Source organism: Coenobita brevimanus, chromosome 47 (assembly GCF_032717465.1).
Source record: "Coenobita brevimanus isolate Jiangsu-jjx chromosome 47, ASM3271746v2, whole genome shotgun sequence".
Lineage (NCBI taxonomy): Eukaryota > Metazoa > Arthropoda > Malacostraca > Decapoda > Coenobitidae > Coenobita > Coenobita brevimanus.
This window is the reverse complement of record NC_137000.1, coordinates 8,111,317-8,117,457: the sequence shown is the minus strand read 5'-3', so window position 1 is coordinate 8,117,457 and position 6,141 is coordinate 8,111,317. Positions and strand designations below refer to the sequence as shown.

Below are 6,141 nucleotides of genomic sequence, written 5' to 3'. Positions count from 1 at the left end.
TGAAACTTAAATTAATGTATAAGTAACATACAAAACATAAGAATGTGTCAAAACTGAACGATATCTTTAGCATCGGTAGCGGTAGGCTGGTTTAGTATTAACGTGCCCTCAGTTGTAAACATTACTTTCAGAGCTAATATTGTTCTCATCAATAAGTATGATAATAGACAAATGTTTTCCCTAATATCAATAAATGGTATCAAGGAGTACCGGGTTATTTCAGTAATGTATAAAAATCTTATTACCACCCAAATTCCAAAAGTGTGTATGTGTGTGTGTCATTGAAACATGGACAACGGAGTTCGGACTTACGGCACTTCGGCTTCCCTAGGAAAAAAGAAACGAAAACGATGAAAGTGGAAAAAATGGGGTACTTTCATTGTGTCGTCTGAAATGTGTATATGACTACACCACCGCTAGGATGAGACCTCATACATTGAGGCTAATACAGCCTTAGTAAATAGAGCTGATGTCTTTTTCTTCTCTCATCATAGATATGCATTGTATTCGGGATACCTAAAAATATCAACTAGGTATCACAACACATTAACTGTGACCTTTTTTTTGCCATTCGTATCTCTTTCGTACCTACTAAATGACAGAAATAAGTGCCAGTCAAGACCTGTTCATTTTGAGATGCCCGAAACCCTGAGGTCACAGGCAGAGGGATAGTACACACAGAGGAACTGTGTGTACAGAAACAAGTGTCTATCCAAAGTTTAATGCACACATAAAGGCAAGGGAAGGGGATTACTATGCTCCTAGCTGTCCGCTTGCTTTCCTAGTATTGGTTAGTAGGGAAATAAGAATATTTTCTTGTCTGGTCCCCACCTCTAATATATTGTGCTTTCCATTGCTCATAACCTTCTATTACATAACGGCCATGCCACGTTGAGTACACCGCTTCCCGTCCGATCAGCGAAGTTAAGCAACGTTGGGTCTGGTTAGTGCTTGGATGGGTGACCGCCTGGGAACGCCAGGTGCTGTTGGCATCCCTGCGTGTCAGGTGGGGTTGGTGGAGGATTGGTGCCCCTCCCTGTAAAACAATTAACTAGCCCTTGACCACCCCGTTTGGGATACATGGCGTCTGGCAATGGATGGATGGGAGTTTAGGTTAGGTTATGGTAGGTTCATATGCTGGGTTAAATTGGGTTAGGTTACACTATATTATAATTGTTAGGTTAAGTCAGGTTTGTTCACTGTAACAGAAATGCAAAAATATATGGAGAGAGGAATAGATGACTTCCCCTCGTCTTTACGTTAAAAAGCATAATTGCCAGAGATGCTTGTAGAAGAGACAGTTCAGTAATGAGCCTGTTATTTCTAGTGTCCATTGATCTGGTGTAATTTTGAAAATTTACCACCCCCAAAACAGAACTGTGGTAGGCCTTTGACTGGATTGTACGGTACTGCTGTACCACAGTACTGTACAATCCATCATCCCTGGGGATTCAGGTAAGGATTTTTTTTTTTTTTTTTTTTTTTTTTTTTTAAAGCAAGGGATGGACCACTTCCTAAGTCTCTAATTCCTGACAACCCAAATGTAATTTTCTGTTCAAAAACTTTAAGTAAAAAAGTAAAAACAATACCATTTAAAGTACCTGGGGCCCCAGCACGACAGGTCAAAAGATCTACTGTAGTTCCGGCTAAAAGGGAGGCAGGAGAAAGCACATGCTGCCACAACCAAGTCTTGGGGATATGAGTGTCCCCCCAAGAAGGACACAGGGAGCCAGTGTACCCCATAGCCAGAAGTCCCACTAGCTTGGAACTACCACACTGTCCATATCGCCAATTGAGCCACCAGTACCAGCAGTGGCAAGGGTTCATCAACTTAGTGCTTGCTAGAGGCAGCACAACCGGGCGTGCTAGATGTGGCTTGGCAATGCAGGAGGAGTTCCAATGTTCCAGCATGCTTGCTAGATGTGGCTTGGCAACGCAGAAAGAGTTCCAGTGTTCCAGTGTGCTACCATTCAAAGTACCCGGGGCCCCAACATGACAAGTTGAAAGATCTACCGCAGTTCCGATTAAAAAGGGGGCAGGAGAAAATAGGTGCTGCTACAACCGAGTCTCGGGGATACAAGTGTCTGCCCAAGATGGACATGGGGAGCCAGCGCACCCCACAGCCAGAAGTCCCTCTAGCCTGGAACTGCCACATCGTCCATATCATCGATCGAGCCACCAGTATCAGCAGCGGCGAGGGTTCGTCAGCTTGTTGCTTGCTAGGGGCAGCACAGCCGGGCTTGCTAGATGCCCTTGGCAACGCAGAAGGAGTTCCAGTGTTCCAGTGTGCTTGCTAGATGTGGCTTGGCAACGCAGAAGGAGTTCCTGCATTCCAGTGTGCTTGCCAGATGCAGCACCCCCGAGCTTGCTAGAGGCGGCTTGGCAACGCGGAGAGTTCCAGGCCATGCACTCCCTGAAGCCCAGGTGTAATGACTGGACTGAAACTTAACAAATTAATAACACTGTCCTGGCCGAGATTCGATCTTAGGCCATTGCGCTTGATACGCACGCACGTTACCACTGAGCCAGAGATCCCTGCTTTGCCTCTAAGCAACACAGGCCTTTATAGACCCCATTACATCACTCTTTTCTCCCCTTGTTGATTAAATTGGTCAGTTTTGAACACACTATAGCGTAGCATCGGAGGCCACCATTGGGGACGTTGCGGACCACACGTAACAGCTCATCCCCGGGATGTGAGGACTAGGATGCTGCCAGTTAACCAACAAAATCATTGCCTTCCAAACCTTGCCTCACATCCCACACCGCTGCCAACCAATGTAATGACCGAAATGAAACTTAACAAATTAATCACACTGTCCTGGCCAAGATTCAATCTCAAACCCTCACGCTTCATACTCTTGCACGTTACGACTGAGCCAAAGAAAGGATCCCCGCTTTGCCTCTAAGCAACATAGGCTTTTATTGACCCCATTACATGGCAGGCTTCCCCAGCATGATACTTTAGCAGGAACCAGTCTCCCCCTCCCCTCCAACACACACACATCCCCTCCCACAGGTAGAGGGTGCCTTCCTACCCCTGGAAAAGGAATCCCAGGCATGGTGACATAAACTTGTTGTCCTGACTGTCTCGGGTCCCTTCTAACTTCACTGTAGACCCACTGTGGGCACAAATCACGTAACCTTATCTCCAGACTAAGAGGGAGAAAGAGACAGATGTCGGGCTTCCACTTTTCCGTAGCCAGGGTCGTAGCCCATCTCCCCCTTAGCCTTATCACCAGTAATTCACCACACTACAACATCTGTACAGATGTAGAGTTAGACCTCAGCCCCCATATTTTTCCAGAAAATACCCTGGCGGCAAATGTGTCATATCCGGGACATCTCCCTCCAGATATCCCCCTTCCAAGTTTCTCTTTGCCCCAGTTGACCATTTCCTCCAGACAAATCTCATGATCTCAGATGTAAAGCTGTGTGTAAAGGCTAGTGTAATAATAAATCTTTCACCTTGCCATCTGGAGTTTCTGTTTTTACCCTGTGTTGGGGTAAGAACCAGGAGGGAGATGGAAACAGCGAGGCCAGCTTGAGATTCATTCTAATAGGTACAGGCATGGGGCATCCTTTCTCTAGGGCAGTCTGAGTCAGACTGCCTGCCAAGCCCCGGGCGTGGGCAGTGGCAGGAAACTTCCCGCGCGAATTCAAAACTCCAACACCCCCTCTCCATTGCAGTCAATTCCCCACTTCCTGCAGTACTGATACAAAGCACATTGGTTGCGGAGGAGGGAGGTCACAGCAATAACAATACAACGGGCTGATACTGACACTCATCATAACTTAAAACTAGGTATTACATGACACAGTGCCGGCAAAATTTACATGTCACAATATGCTGACTTCAGAATGGCATAATTGCTTCAACAATAGGGAATTCAATTACATACGCTGGAGCAACCATTGTTCTGGTATCATGGTACAAGCACAACAAGGTTATACACATTACAAAACACCTCAACATCCCTAGGGGTACAAAGCTCTGCAATGTCTTGGTATATAGTTTTCTAGGTGTCTTGGGGAGCACCTAGCACTCTGCGACCTTTCCAGGGGAGGGAGAGGCTGACGGGCCTTCCTCATGTGGTCGGCCTTCTGCCAGGGACCACCCTCAATGTGAGTGGTGGGTGTCTTCCCCTGTCTCCTCGTTGGTGGTGGCGATTCCTGAGGAAGGCTCGCCCACTGCCATCCTGCCATACCAGGTACTACCTTGGGGCTGGAGTGTTAGCAATAACCCCTACAATCCCACTGCCCTGTCTTCTGGTTCTGTAGGTGCACCCACTGGTCTAGGTTGAGAGGGGTGAGGTTGTGTGTTGTCTTGTTGAATCTTATGGCTGCTGCATCCCCAGTGTGGGCTATGGCCTGTTCTGTGCTTCTCAGCATCTCGGCCCATTGCCTGCTGATCCTGTGGTTTTCTTTGGGAGCAGGTACGGAGTCTCTCAGCTCCTGTCCCATCAACAGCTGGGCTGGGGACGCGTCGTTGTCGTGTAGTGGGGTGTTGAGGTACTGCAATATGGCCCTGGCGGCTGCATCCGAGTCCAGGGACCCTCCCGGGCTGGTGGTGTTCTGCAGTAGCCTCTTGGTGGACTTGACTGCGGCCTCTGCTTGGCCATTGGACTGTGGGTAATGGGTTGACGACACCCTCAGCTGCACATGCCATGTGGATAGGAATGCCCTTCTTTCCCCACTCATGAGGTTCGCACCCATCACAAGACGGGATCGTGAACCTTTGAACCACATATGAAAGGCTGTTATGAGCCGTGAGCTGGCGGTGCCCCTGGGCAGATGCTCCATCTCCAATCAGCCAGTTAACCTGTCTGTGTAAGCTATGTACTCTTCTCCCTCCAATTGGAACAGGTCAGCCACTGTTTGTCGGAAGGGTTATTTGGGTGGGGGTGTGGGCAGCAAGTTTTCCACGGGTTGTGATGGGACGTTGATTTCGCATACTTGATAGTGCCTCCTCTTCTGCTCCACCTCAGCATTTATGCCGGGCCAGTACGCACATTGCCTGGTGTGCCTGAGCATGGAATCCCTGCCCTGGTGACCTGCGTGGAGGTTGGCTAGGACTGGGCAGTGAAGAGCTGTGGGAATTACAAGTTGTAGGTGCCCCTTGTCGCTGGCATACATGACAGTGTGCCCCTGGCATGACAGGTGCCTCTTCATCCTGTAGTATGGGCGGAGTGCTATCAGCTCCTTGTCCTTCTGGTCGGCCCAGTCCCCGACATTCATGCGCCCATGGAGGAGCCTGTAGTCCTCGTCCTGATGCACTGCCTCCTTCATTTGACAGAGGTCCACAATAGCACCTTCTTCATCTTCTAGGCCGCAGGCCATCGCTGCCGCGACCACGACACATGTAGCCTCGTCTTCCATCAGGTCTGTCTTTTCCGATCCACCTCATAGCAGACATTGTTTTCATTGCCCCATTTACTACAAAAAGTCTACTGCATGGTAAAATAAATGAGGCAGCAAGAATAAACAATAAACTAATAAACACTGAATTAAAGTGGTTAACAAAGAGGAGTCCTGTTCTCGTATTAAGTCCCAACTCTTCATAAAAGACAAAGGTATTATATATCCACTGGAAAATACCTGTGTTTTTTAAAGTGGACAATAGCTGTTTTCTGAAGTGAACTATAGATTATATGCAACTTCAGTGTAAGGTACCATTAAACACAAGCCATGCTGAGATAAATATATATTACACCACTATGATTATGTACATAACTTAAAAAACCCAGACGAAATTTCAATACCGAAATGGCCAAAAACTGAGGTTCATAAATTAAGTGTTGTTATATTATGATATCTGAAGAAAATAATTTACAGTACAATAAAGTATCATAAAACAATGAATAATCTGACATAAATGACAGATGCAGTACAACCCTCTATAGTGTGTGCATATCCGAGAATATGGAAGAAAGAAAACAAGTCAAGTATTCCAGGCATACTGTAAAAGTTAACAAAAAAGTGGTGGAAGTGGATAGCTGCATTTCTTTGTCTTGTCATAAGGTTAGAGCAACATTATCTTCATCATTTTAGATGTTAGTACAGGCAGTTCTCTACTTATGAATGATTAAGTCATGAACAGCTCCTGAGCACATCTCTTAACTGTTATCTATGGCCAAATGC

General features: G+C 46.8%; 1 pseudogene; it reads left to right on the top strand.

The window, feature by feature from the left end:
• The first annotated feature begins 873 nt into the window (after positions 1–873).
• On the top strand, positions 874–992 carry LOC145399170 (5S ribosomal RNA; annotated as a pseudogene).
• The last annotated feature ends 5,149 nt before the right edge of the window (positions 993–6,141 follow it).